We start from the raw sequence: 15379 nt of genomic DNA on the forward strand, positions 1-15379 counted from the left end.
ATTCTACAGATTTGAAAGGAACAAATAAAACATTATTTATAGGTTATATGGTTATATGATTGTGTCCCTAGAAAATTCAAAAGAATCTGTATAAAATATTAAAATTAATAAGTGTTCAGCAACTGATGAAAATACAACAAATTGAAAAAATCAATTATATTTCTCTACAACAGTAACAATTATTTATAAAATAATTTTTATAAAAGAGCACCCTATACAAAAAGTCAACAAATAAAAGGCAAAATTTCTATGGAAAAATATAAAACTTTATTGATGGAAATTAAAGACCTAAAAATACATAAAGATACTATGTTTATGGATTAAAAGACCCCCATATAATAAAAAACGTATAAATTCAACAAAATTCCAATTAATATGCCAATGTTTTTTTTGTGAAAATTAATGTTTATTTTAAAATTTATATGAAAATGCAAAAGGCTAAGAATAGGCAAGACATCCTTTATGAAGGAGAACACATTGGAACAAGAGTATTGACAAGATTTATGAGGTTATAGTAATAAAAAGAATATGGTATTTGCACAAAAATATACAAATAGACCAATGAGACACATTTGAGAAACTTGAAATAGACCAATGCTTATAGGACCTTTTGATTTATGCAACTTAAGCACTGTAAAGTAGTCTTTTAATGGTGAGTCAATCAAGTATCCATACTAGAAAAAAGGAAATTGTATCCCTACCTCATATCATCACAAAAAATTAATCCCAGGTAGATTATAGACCTAAATGTGAAGCACAAACAATACAGTTTTCAGATCATTATATAAAAGAATATCTTTATGCCCTTCGGAAAAGAAAATGTCTTAATACACAAAAAGCACGAACAATAAGAGGAAAAAATGAATAAATTTGACTTTTAAGATTAAGAATTTATATTCATTAAAAGATGCATTAAAGAGTGAAAAGGAAAGGCAAAGAATGGGAAACTAAAAATGGGATCCTTTGCAGAACGCAAAAAGAATTACTATAAAGCCATAAGAAATAGTCAGGAAACTCAATAAATATGTGCAGATGACTTAATGAGAACTTTACAAAAAAGGAAATTTATCTAGCCAATAAATATATTAGAAGTCCCTTAACCTTAGTAGCAATTAGGTAAATGCTAATTAAAACCATTAAATACCCCTACACATCCTCCAAATTGGCTAAAATTGAAGTCTAAAGAAATCAAATATTGTCAACAATATGGAACAATGAGAAATCACACACCCTAAATGTGGTATGGAGTGGGGGTATTAACTGATATAACCATTCTGGAAAAGAATTTGGAGCAATATAGTAAAATTGGAGATATTCTACAGCTCAACAATTCCAGTCTATGCCTTACAGAAATATGAGTTTATGTGTACCAAGACATATGTAAGAATTTCTATAACATTGTTGCTTATAGCCAAAACTAAAAACAACACAAATGTCCAACATCAATACAAAGAGATAAATAAATAATAGTATAGTCACACAATGGAATACTATACAGCAATGTCAATGAATATTCTACAATTAATAAAAGAGGGTGACTGAATCTCACCAATATTATGTTGAGCAAAAGAAGTCATACACAAAATTGCACATACTGTGTGATTCCACTTACATAATGTTCAAAAAGAGACAAAATGAAGCTATTTAGGAAGTAGACTTGTGTGGTAAAATTACTAAAGAAACCACAGAAGTCAGAAGAATAGTAATCTCTTAATTGGGTAGAGGGCTATAACCCAGAAAGAATACACCAGGGACTTCTAGAATATTGACAATGTTTTATTCCTTGACCTTGGAAAAATTACACGTAAAGTTACTTCACAATCATTTTAAAGTTGTATATTTATATTTTATATATGGTATTCAAGTTATAATTTATAATAAAAATGTAAATACAGGTTATTTGATTAGCCAGAATAAATTTTACAAAATCTTTGTTCAAAACATTTAGGCTTGAATATGGACTGTAAAACCTTTGGAACTTTCTTACCTTTTCTGCACCTCCATTTTTCCGGCTCTAAACTGAGAATAATTACGTTTATTTACCAAAGTGTCAAATGAGATCTTGGATATAAAATCGCACTGTAGACTGTAAAGCACAGTACATATCAGCAGCCATGTTTATATGTTTTCTGAGCCTACTGTACGTTAGAGAAAAAGAAGAAAGAAAATGAAGTCCAGGCTACCTACTACAGGCAAGTATATTTACAGTATCTTTTAAGCATAAAAGTTTAAAAAATAACCAGAAAAATCAGGTAAGATGTGAAAAAGTACCGCTTGGAACAAGTTAGAGGATGGGACAAACACTGCTCTTAATACATCAGTAGCCCAAGGGCATCACCACATAAGTGCAAACATAAATATGAGAATTCCTTGTGATTACCTAGGACCATTAAGAAACATGTCAGTTATGTTCAGTATAGTCTACTGAAAGAATCAGAGAATGAAATATAAATTTTTCCATCCAAAAGAGATAATTTTTTAAAGTATTTTTCCCATTTAGAGGTAAAACTGTTAATGTGTCAAATACACTTATATGGAAAAAGTTATATTAATAAAAATACCTTTTACTTCAGGGTACATATCTAGAAACTATCCAGATATTACATTATTTAATATTTAAAATAATCTTGCAAACCAGGTCCATTTGTTATCTCCATTTTACAAATGAGGAAATTGAGGTTTAGAGGGGTTCAATGGTTTTCCTATACATCTGAGGAGGGGCAGAATTGATATTTGAATGCAAAAATGATTCATTCCAAATCCTGGACTCCTTCTACTATCATAAAAGCTATCTTTCATTATTTAGGATGATAGATAAATATGGTGGAGCAAACTTTTTTTGGCCAGTCACAAAATCAATTGCTTCTACATTCATTTAGCTATATACAGCAATGTGATCACACAAGCTTTTTATCAGTCATATTAAAGTCTTCACTTCTTAAACCATTGATTCTTTTGTTACTTGCAGATATGTCATTATCACCTAAAGTGAGCCACACAAGGCATTTTCTCCAGGCAAATTTAAAATCCAAGTCCATCATTTCCATAGGTATGTCAATCAGCACATATATTTGTAGATATTTCTAGTTTTTTATAAAATAATTAAAATTCTAGTGGATAAAGTTTTAAGCTACTTTCAAAAATATATTTGGGATCTTTGAACATTATAATTATTTTACAATTTTAATTTTATATCCTAAATACTGCTGCTTTAAAACAATGGATATATAAAAATTTATTTATTTTTTGATAAAACCTGAATTTGGCCCTTTAAAAGATTTCTAAAGACAAAATCCTTAAAATTCATTTTATAACAATCTATAATTCAATAGCAAGTCTTAATCTGAGAAAATTTTTAGCAAATATTTTTTAGAGAATCCTGGCATTGAAGAATATTTTAAAAGTCATCTGGTCTAATCTCATCTCACCCTCCCCTATTTCTCTTCAGTCTTCACACATTTTGTTATTATAGTATCTCAAATGAAGGAGGCAGTGGTTCTTGTAGATTTACTCTTATTGTTAACTCTGTAATACTTTTACACCAAAACATTGTTGTTTATTAGCATATAAAATTATAATTCTGTAATTTCAGCATATTCTTATTGTAAGATCCAGTCAACTGTCAGATAACAACTGAATCTCAACAAGAGAGCAAAGATAGATTCTAGAAAATATAGACCATATGCTTAACATTGGTGCCCAGTAAAATTCTCAAATAGTTTATTAAAAACTTTTGTGAGAAATTAAAAAAAAAACAGCATGATTATGTCATCATAGGTTCACCTAAAACAAGTTATGTTGAACCAATCCCATTTTTTTTTCTGATAGAATTACTAGATGAGATTGCCACCCACAACGTGGCTTTTTAAGAGTCATTAAAAATTTCAGGGACTTCCCTGGTGGTCCAGTGATTAAGGCTCCAAGCTTCCACTGCAGGGGCATGGGTTCTATCCCTGGTCTGGGAACTAAGATCCCACATGTCTTGCAACACAGCCCCCCAAAATTAAAATAAAATAAAGTGATTAATAGCTTTTTCATATTAGGGACCTGGAATATATGATCCTCTAAGGTCCCTTTTGGCTTTAAAATCTCAGGTGTTTCACCTGATAGACGTAAGGTAAATTTTTGCTGTATGATAATGGATTTGTAATTTGATATACAAGTTTTCTTGAAGAGTGCTGATTAATGGATCTTTGTAAACTGGAACAGAAATTTCAAGTGGTAAAACTGTGGCTCTGTCTTTGACCTTTATCCTTTTCAACATTTTTTTCAAAGCAGACCAAGATATATGAGGATCTTAAATTTGTTCATGACACAACCCTAAGAAGGATAGCTATTATTTGAGATAACAAAACCATGATGTGTGTGTGTGTGTGTGTGTTTGTGTGCGTGCGGGCCCACAAGATTAATTTAAGAACAAAAAAATCAAAACATTTTACAAATAACTTTGGGTTCAAGTATAAATGTCACTGTGTTTACAGTATTTGAAAGGTCAACAAAAAAAGAATGCTTATGAAAATTATGGCACTTCCTTAAGAGGAAATAATATGCAACATTTAAAAATATTTATGAAGAGTTTTAATAACATAGGAAATTCATGTAATATAATGTTAAGTTGAAATTTTCAGCACATAAAATTGCTTATAAAGTATTATTACAATTACATTTATAGACATTTAGAAGCAAAGGAAAAAAAATGGAGAAAAGTCACCAAAAGGCTAAATGTGAGTGGTGGGGTTGTTATTTTTTTCATTAGGCATTATGTATACAACATAAATAGCTACAAAAAAAACTAAATACAGTCTTAGGTCATATCAGCAAAATAATGGCATATTGTCCAAAATAGTCCCATTATGCTTTGCACTTCTCAGATCTCATCTGGATTACTTTAGTTCACTACATTTTAAGAGTAATTTTGACTATAACAGGAGTGCTAAGTTTATGGAATCCAGGATTGTGAATGCTATGTACTGAATTGTGTTCCCCTCACCCCCAAATTCATACGTAGAAGCCCAGTCCTCCAATGTGACTATATCTGGAGATATGGTATTCAGGTGGTGATTAAGGTTAAATGAGGTCATAAAGGTGGGACCCTAATCTGATAGGACTTATGAAGAAGATCTCTCTCTCTCTTTCTCTCTCTCTGTCTCTCACGCGCACACACACACACACACACACACAGAGTCAAAAGAAGGCCATCTACAAGTCAGGAAGAAAGCCCTCACCAGCACCCAACCATATTGGCACCATGATCTTGGGCTTCTGCTCACAACTGTGAGAAATATCTTTCTTTTGTTAAAGCCACCTAGTCTATAGTATTTGTTATGGCAGACCAAGACGACTAATACAGTGACTGATCTTAAAACCACTTCAGTGATGAATAGGTGGAGTAGCTGAGGATATTAAGAATGGAAAAAAGGAATAATGTGAGGCAAAGAAATTGTTTTCAGATATTTAAAGAGATATCATGTGGAAACAGTCTTCCCAAACTAAGATAGAAGAAGTTGGGTCCAATATAAGACATAACTTTCTAACAAAGCTCTGCCAAAATGGAATGAGCTGTTTCTGGACATGGTGAACTTACCAGTAGACTTGTCCCAATAAAGAATAGAAGACCATTGTTCAGGAGTGCTATAGAAGAGATTTCTGTATTAATTTAGATGACTTTTGAAGTCTCATTTAACTCCAACTTTCTCTACCTAACATTCCACACTGTTGAAATCTTTCAAAATTCTAATTCCCATACAATATATTAATTATCCCTGAAAATTCTCTAAGTATGGTTTCTATGCTTTCAGTTTAGTCATTCATTAAAAATGAAAAATGGGGCTTCCCTGATGGCGCAGTTGTTGAGAGTCTGCCTCCCAATGCAGGGGACATGGGTTCGTGCCCCGGTCGGGGAAGATCCCACAGGCCGTGGAGCAGCTAGGCCCATGGCCGTTGAGCCTGCGTGCCTGAAGCCTGTGCTCCGCAACAGGAGAGGTCACAACAGTGAGAGGCCCACAAATCACAAAAAAAAAAAAAAAAAAGGAGCAAGAACTGATACAGAGCTCTACCCCACATTCTTAGAAAACTTTGATTCACTAATCCTTAATCTTTTACATGGTATGATTGTTCTGTAGGTGACTATTTTTGCTGGTTCTCTATACCTGTACCTGTGTTATTTGTTTAAAATTCACTTTGACCTCATTATCAGGTAAGTTAACATTCTCACCTCATTTGATCCATTTATTTGACTAAACAAATTTTCTGTCAATGTGAATGGTAACAATGAAAACCATGGTAAAATAAGAATTTTAAAATGTATAAATCTTTAATAAAACACGTTTTTCCTACATAAAAAGCAAAATAATAAAAAATACTGCACATTGTTTATAGTACCAGGCTTTAACTGCCATTTATAACTTTATTTGTATGGAACAGTATTTCTGAATTTAAACTCACGACAACCAGACATTTCTTTCCACTTCAGTATTAGAAACAGCCTCAGTTTTGGCAGATGTAGCAAGACCTGTGCTCGGATCTTACTCTTGTCACATTTTCTCTGAAAGGGGTTCCTGGATGAATTACAGGAAAAGGAAACAGCATACAGGTGCTGTGGTTCCAGAGGAGACTCCACATGCCAAGGATATAAGTTGAAATATTTGGGAAAAGCCCACAGGGTTTCTTGTATTAAGGGGAGAGATTTTCATCAGTGATGACTAGATTCCAGAAGAAATGTCAGAATACAAAACAAGAAAACAGGATTTGGGATGCAGAAGGGACAATTAAGGTGGCAAGTGAGTGGTGTTTAGGGCACTAGTGATAGTAGTTTCTGAGTAGTACAACAGGGTTCATGCTCATACATAGTTGTTCAAAAACTCCATATTGGGAGAGATATGCAGTGTGAAACTGATGTTTAAATAAAACCAAATTAAGACAAACTATGGAAATCTCACAATAAAATAATAGAACAAATATTTACTAATATAATTAACACTTATTGATCATTACTATAAGTCAGCTACTATGATGAGAATTTTATATACATTTTCATTTAATTCTCATAACAATCCTTTGAGATGGATTCTAATGCTATCCTCATTTTCCTAAACGGTAGTCAGATTCTCAAATGATGTGGGATTTAAGGTCACTTATTAACTGGCGGGTCTGAGATACATACCCAAGTCTGCTTAACTCCCAGCTCAACTCAATTAAACTCTATTCTTTAAAGGCTTCCATATTTAGGCCCAAAGGCATGTCACAAATAGCATAATAATTTAATTTATACATTGAAATATTTACTGATAATAAAGGAACATCTTTAGATTTCTATTTGAAATAAACCAAAATTAGAATATTTCTTTTTTAAAAATCATTTTTGTGTTTTTAGTTTTTTAGGCATTCCTGCTTTCAGATTCACCTACCACTATTTTCATTGATCATGTACATGTATTTTTCAAGGGTGAAATCTAGTTTATAAGTTGTGCAGTTGTTCTCACTGAGAAAGAAGTATATGGCTTTTTCGCATGATCATATCTCCCAATTTGAGGAAACTAGAATCAGTCAATGTGTTGAACATTAAAAAGTACATTTCAATACTCAATACTGTCTATAAATCATTTCATTCCTTCTATACCCTTCACTATTTGACAAAACATTTTACTGTAAACAAATTTGGGGGCCATTGTGTGATTATTCTCACTTGGAAAATATACTGTTTCCCCTCCATGAAACTAGAACAGAAGGTCTGAGAGAAGGGAAATTATTAAGCATTCTACTGAGTTTTTACCCCCAACAAAAACTAAGATAGAGGTCAATGAATAAGTATGTGCAGACTGGAACTTGAATCCTCTAGGGTGACTGTAGGCTAATTAATAATTAATGCCAGAGCCATGGTGTTTGAAATGCAGATGTGATAACTGGAGGCCTGGCAGTACTGTTCAGAGGAAGCAGATTTAGATGCTATAGGGAATAGGCACTCCCTTGCCGGCTGGCTCAGAGAGCCAGCCTGGGTGCAAAGCAGGGCCTATGGTTTAGATTATATCCCCCTCAGCTGTTAATTACCTGAACCTACTTTGAAGTTGTTCTCTTTTTATCCTCTGCATGAAAAGAGATTGGTTCAGCCAAGGGACTTAGAGAAATGATCAAATACCTGGGGTGGAGGGAAGGGGGTGGGAATAGAACTTCAGATATAAGAAGATAACGAAGAAAAACACACAGTAGAACATACAAGAACATACATTATTAGGAAATGTTGAATTGGGTTCATTGTTTCAAACACATTGTATTTCTCTCAGTTATAATAAAGTTGATTTTAAGTGAATATATAAACTTTTTCTGAAGAGGTATAACAAAGAATTTCCATCTCTATTACTATATAAAGTCATGATTTGACAAGAGACACGTGCTTTGTAATGCCATATTTAATTTAATAAAGTCACTTACACCTCTTCATATTTGAAGGTACTTACTGATAAGGGCAATATTAATAGAATCAGCCACAAACTGCTTCTATATAACCTGTTTGTGTTCAAACCACTCATTCTCACAACACAAATAGAGGTGCTATTGCTCAATGAAGAAAACTATAGGATATTGGAAAACTGTGGAAATAGACTTCAGTTGAAAGGATTCTGAAAATAAAGGATGGTAGGTTTAACTGCATTAAAAAGCACCCTGGTTTTCAATTATGTGTATGTATGCATGCAACTTAAAGAAGCATGGCCACTAACTATCTAGCAAGTGGGTTACAGCATGCCTGCATGAGATTTAAATGCCGAGGTTTGGGGGTTTTTCCCATTTTTAAATGTTATTTTTAGTGCAACTACTCCAGGCAAAGCACCCGAGATACATGCTACTCACACATGAACAAGTTTCTCTCTTTTGGTGAAAGAGCATGAAGTCATGAAATAGCTAATTTCAACTGTGAGAAGTAACTCTGTACCTTTTTGACAGGAAAATAACACTGAAAGCACCATCAAAGGAAAACATGTATCTACACTAAAACTGACACCTGTGGATGCAGTATCTTCTAACTAAGGTGACATCAAATGCATACAACCATATGAGTGAGTGATGAACATTCAGCTCAGACACAACACATAGACCATGCAGTGATCTAGATTTGGAGTTCTATATTATTTACTGTCCATTTCTATTTAAAGGAGCACTTCTGTGAACAAGGTCCTTAAAGTCAGGAGAAAAAAACAGAAATTTTCTCCTTAGAATCTCTTACTCAAAATGCAAATTCCAAAATAATGTAGGACTTGCATCATTGTACATTTTAAATTTCCTTAAGCAAGTAAATAGTCATGTAACTAAGGGTCTCCTAACAAAGGCAAATTACATTGGGAATTTTCTAGTTGTAGGTTTCATTCTAAGAACATGTGTACAGCACTAAGATTATGTAAAAATAACAACAAAAAACAAAGCCATTTTCATGCAATTTCAATTTTGTTATACCGACAAAAGGCAGCAGGGCCGATTCACAGAAAGTAGAGTCTACTTTCATACTGATTTTTAACACCAATCAGCTGTCTCTGTGGTATTATATTGTTAGAGTCCAAGGTGTTAATGAATATGTAGCAAATTTTACAGGTTTTAAACATAAAGTTGTATATTGAGTTCCTGCTACTAAGAAAAAGGAAAAAAAAAAGTGCTTGAGAAGTATAAGCTGAAAACCAGAGGAAAATTTTAAAAAATCAACCACTTAGATCAGTACCTAAGGTTTTCATGCCCATAGCTCTTTTCCACTATGGGCATTCATGATTATTCACCTGGGGTGGATAACACTCAATTTTACAACATAAATACAGAACAAAACACATTTCCTACCCTATAACTGCAGTCATCTTCCAAATTTGAATTCCAAACTTTTGAATCATTGTTCCTCATAGCAAATGAAACTACATTTGAGACTGGTGACATTCAGGCTTCATTTATGCATTTTTATTATATTTTTGTTATATTAAAAATATGCTAACAAATCAATCGATGTATATATATATATTTTTTTCTATTTTATTTTTTAACACTTCTATCAATTGGACAATTCAGTTTAAGGAGAAGATATATGAAAACATTATCTACAGCTTAATTTCAGTGTGAACAAGTTTTAGTTTAGAGATATATGAACAGAGATATAAACTAAAGAGCAAAATAGCATCACCACAAGCATTAAGTTCAGCTTTCCACTTTATTTCAACCTGTATATTTACATCCTCACTGCTCTTAACCCCACACGACTATCTCTTAACACTAACAATTACCTGTTTTGTAAAGATTTACTCAATTTCTTAAAGCATATTTTTAAAAGTTTCAAAGAAAAAGTTTCAATGTAATCTATTGGCATAATCTTGCATTAATCTCAAGGTCTTGATATAGTTTAGAAAGCAGTGTAAAAAATAACTGCATAAAAACCAATATTTAAGTCATAGAACTTCGAAGCCATAACTTATATGCTTTTTATATTAATTTGGAACAACTAAAGCATTCTTCTCTGTGTCAACTATATTTTAAATATTTTTTTCTTCTTGATAATATGCTTTCCACTGTTCATTTTTGATCATATGTTCATATTGTAAAACTGCTTGTGACTAGAGCCTCTTAAACACGTGCACAATATTCTCTCTCCACTGCAATCTAAAATGTGGTTAGATTATCTAGCTTGTTTTGTGTCCTTTTTACCCGCAGCTACAGAGAGACTGAAATGAAGTTCTCAGCTCTTTATTAGTAAAAAGCATTGGAAAAGTGAAAAGATCTTAACAAAAATATCTTTCTGCCTCCAGTATGAATGATGTATGTTGCATGAGCTATGCACTGCAAAGCGGAGGAAGACTTCTTTACCCTGCAAAAGGAAAAGTAAAACATTGAAAAAGGATCTTAATGAAATCATAACATTAAAATAGTTTTATATTAAATCCTGCTAATTTTTTAGGTGAAGGCTGTGAAGTAAATGTGAGGAAACATTAAAAGGGAATTGAATTTGCATTCCTTATGCTACAGGCACATGTTTACATGACCTTTAAAACAGAATTAAAGCTGTATCATCAGCAGCTGTAGGCAATTCACATTACTAAGGCAATCAAATCAGAATGCTAAACTAACTATAAAACATATATTAAACTGACAGAGAATGATCTCAATTCACTAGGTTTACTTGCAATCTACTTACACACTACTAGCCATTTCAAAGCAGTTTGCAGATCCACCAAACCAGAAATGCTCCAACACGTTTGAAAACAGTGTCCAGCTGTATGTAAGCTAAGAACACTTTAATATATCTTTCTCAGCAAACCTTCGTCATTCATCAGAGCTAGCTTATTTATGAACATTATTTACTTTCAATAATCACCTCCAAAAGTATTATCCCATGAAGACACAGTGCTTTCTGATTTGTTGTACATGGCATAGAACATTTTTATTTCCAAACAAGTATTTGGAAGAGTTTATAAAAATGCTTAAAGGCTAATGAAAAGTTAACAACACTTATTTCTACTCTAAACTTCATTGTATTGCTCTACAACATCCCCCACAATTTCCAGTAACTCTATTCTGATTCCCTTCCATAGCAGGTACAGATATCACAACTTTTAAGATATGGTAGGATGGATAATTAAATAGAGTTTTAAATACAGTTGTCTGGGATGAGACTTGCTCTAAAGACATGAAAAGAGAAGAGTAAATATGTTTATAATGCAAGTCATCATCTCACTGGAAGTGTTTTTAGAAAGCTTTGTCTCTTTCCATTTTTAGTAGTAAAATTTCAGAAAAAAAGCATATTATGGGGGCCTCCCTGGTGGCGCAGTGGTTGAGGGTCCGCCTGCCGATGCGGGGGATACGGGTTCGTGCCCCGGTCTGGGGGGATCCCATATGCCGCGGAGCGGCTGGGCCCGTGAGCCGTGGCCGCTGAGCCTGTGCGTCCGGAGCCTGTGCTCCGCAGCGGGAGAGGCCGCAGCAGTGAGAGGCCCGCATACAGCAAAAAAAAAAAAAAAAAAAAAAAAAAGCATATTATATCTTTCCCGAAGTGTTTCTATTTGTGTGTTGTGACTTATTTTCCTCCTCTGTAGAAAACTTTTCAGACTCCTCGAGAATATTGAAAACATACAGAATGTGTTTGAAAATGCAGTTCTTCTACTTTGAGGGGCAAAGCAATGGGGGAGAACACAAATGCTTCTCTTTGTCACCAGTGTGGGTGTTTGTGTAGGACAAATTTCAGTTCTTTACAAAGCTGTCAACTAGCAGTTAAAGGAAAACCAAACTTCCACAGTTCTAAGACTCAGCTTCTGCAGAGCTGAGATCCATACACAGAGACACAGAGCTCAGATCATTTTTAAATGCAGTATACACTTAAATAAAGTTGTACTTAAATATGCAAAGATCAGCCTTGTAAACTCTCTCTCTCTCTCTTTCTCTCTCTCTCTCTCTCTCTCTCTCTCACTCACTCACTCACACACTCACACTCACACACACACACACACAGGTGTATGTGATCCATTTAAGGGGGAGTGCGTATCTAATGTTTACATCAAGCACCTGGGGAAATATTGCATTTAAAGTTAAAGAAGTTAAAGATGAGAACAGATGTGATTGAATTATAGTTTAACTGCAAACAGGAACCCCAATCTCTCTCTGAAAGTATAAGTAGTAAGAAGAGGGTAGGTGGGGAAAATGAGAGAGCCTCATTCTCACTATTATTTGAGTACGTTAAAAGGAATATTTAAGATGTAAAAGAAAAATTTGAGTGTTGATATTTAGATTGCCCTGTGTGTTTCCTTAGAAGCCTAAGGTTTCTCTTGCCCCTGTCAATTGTTATAAACAGGAAATTTGTTCTTTTTAAAGAGGATTAGGGAGGTTTAAATCCTGCTGCCTCAGTGTGATATGAGTTAACATCTTAGTGCCTGGATAAAATATTTTAGGGTGACTATCAACCTCAACACATATGCTCACAAGAAGGATCATGGGGTCACTGCTCTCCTAAGCACACCTCCAAGGGAGAGTGTCACTGAGGCCGAATTGTGATGATATAAAGTGTTTGGCAGTGAAGGAGCTGGGTCTTGCCTCCCAAGAAAGAGTTACCTTAATCATCTTACCTTTGTTCAGGCCTAGAGAGGGAGACATTGGACGTAGAAATGTTTAAGGGGCCCACAGGGCAAGGATCTGTGGTTATTAAGTGGCAAGGGTGCTCAGCCTGGGTCTAGGGGATCCCGAAAAACTAACTGCTGGCTGGCCCCCAGGCTCACACAGCTCACACAGCTGCCTTGGCGCCGGCTATTCTAGATCCTGGCCACCTCCTTCCACTTCCAACCTGGCAAATTCAGCCGCCTCCATCCTATGGAACCTGTTCCAAATAGAGGACGAGAGCTTGGGGAGAGCAGGACAGTGAATGCCAGGAGGCTGGAAAAATAAGTTCCTCTCACTGGCTGCTCAGTTGTCCGAACAGGACCCATTCAGCCCAAGGAATTATCATCCACTGAGTTATCTTAACACAGAATCTCTCATTTGAACACCCCCACCCCTGTCCTGGCCCCACCGCCTCTTTTCAGGATGCATCTCAGAGGCTATCTCAGGTTAAGCTGCTTGGCTTCATCCAAGCATCTCAGCCAGGCTACCCCGGATATTAGAGATAATGTTGCTCCCCAGATCATGCTCCCTCCCACCAAGATCGTGTACAGGACTTTGGGACAGCTCTTTGATTCTCTCTGGCTCTGACTTTCCGCAGGTTGTAGCTAAGGGACTTGGGTTCATAGCAACACCAAAATTGAGAGTGGGCTAGTTGCAGACTCATGGTTAGGGGAGCGGACCCACCAAGAGCAAAGACCTGTTGGGGGGCTGGTTTCTTTGGCTGACCACCTGAGCACTTGTGCATTGAAAAGAGATTCCAAAAAATTTATTGGATATAAAATGTACACACACACACACTATGGCATGTATCCACAGGCAGCTGGAAACTGAAATACCAGATCAAATAGATATCTTCCCCAATCAGGCAAGCCAAATTGATTCCCCCAATCGAGAATGGGCAAAGTGCAAAATAAGTGGCCCAAAGTTACAGAATATGTAGATTTTTAAGACTACTCAGGAAACAAACACCCCTACCACCAGAACTAGCACAACAATCACAACAGAGGAAGCACTTATATTCTTGTAAAAAGTGGGTTTCCCAAATGTCCTTGCAAAGTGGACTATTCCCCAAATACTTCTGTCTCTCACATATATCAAATATATATTTATATTTGATATATAAAACTTGATTTTAAAATAATTTTTGTGCATTTTTCTCACAATCATCAGCCTGCTTACCTACCCTATCCCTCTGGGAAAAGAAAAATAATAGAAATTTCTGAATAATGATAGCAGGTTAAATCTGGTCGCTTGTTTATTTTCAAATATGACATAGATTCTTGCCCACCATAGGACCCACAAATAGTAACGTGAGCCCTGAATACTCAGCTGATTACTTACTAAAAGTATTTTCCTAGAAAGAGCGCATATTTTGATTTGTAATCAAGTTTCCCGTAGTCACATTACCGCACGGGGACGCAGAAGGCTAGCCATTTCAGATAAGTGCTATTCACTAAGGAAGGGAGACGGAGAACAAGCGTGCAGGGAAAACACGATCTCAGTTATGAATGAAGCCGGAGTATTCTTACAATTTTGCATTTTAAATCCTTAATCCGTCCATGAAGAAGGAAGTGAATTGCAATTTGGGGTGGATCTATTAACCAAGGCAGTGATTTATAAACAGCGTCTAATGGTAAACTAGATGGACTTATCGATGCCCCGAATACAGATCTGCAGAGTTTAAAGTAATAGATCATCTCTACAAGCCCTCTGATCAATTATGCGGCTGGAAATATTTTTTCTTGTTTTTAAATGCTCCCACCACTTCTGATTTTAAGAAAAAAAAAAAGCCAAAGTAAAACTAGAAACCACCACTGCAATTTAAATGTATAAACATTCTGCTACTCCATTACAAAGAGAGAAAGAGAGAGAGGGAAACAGACACACACACAGAGGTAATTCCACATGGGGTCTGTATTTTGTAGAACTGTTAACTGGATTCCTAGAAACTAGTCTCTATTTGCAGTGGAAAAAAAGTGACTGGCAAATGCCCACAATGATTTCTAAACACCTTAAATCCTAGAACCGGGAAGAATGATAGCCACGTAGAATACTGCAAAATAGCTCTGTCCCGGTAGAGTTCTTTCCCTGGGACACTGTAAGATAGAGCAATGACAAGGGAAGAAGTAAACTCTAATATCGGAAGAGAAACTGAGCCGCGATCAACTCGACCTTGCATACGCAGTGGCAGGGTGGGAGCCACCATCCTTTCCCTCCGCAGTGAAGGTCTCTATTGTCCTTATCCTCTAACCCTCCTGTTGAGGCCCCAGCCACA

The sequence above is a fragment of the Mesoplodon mirus genome, assembly GCF_964341445.2.
Source record: "Mesoplodon mirus genome assembly, chromosome: X".
Classification (NCBI taxonomy): domain Eukaryota; kingdom Metazoa; phylum Chordata; class Mammalia; order Artiodactyla; family Ziphiidae; genus Mesoplodon; species Mesoplodon mirus.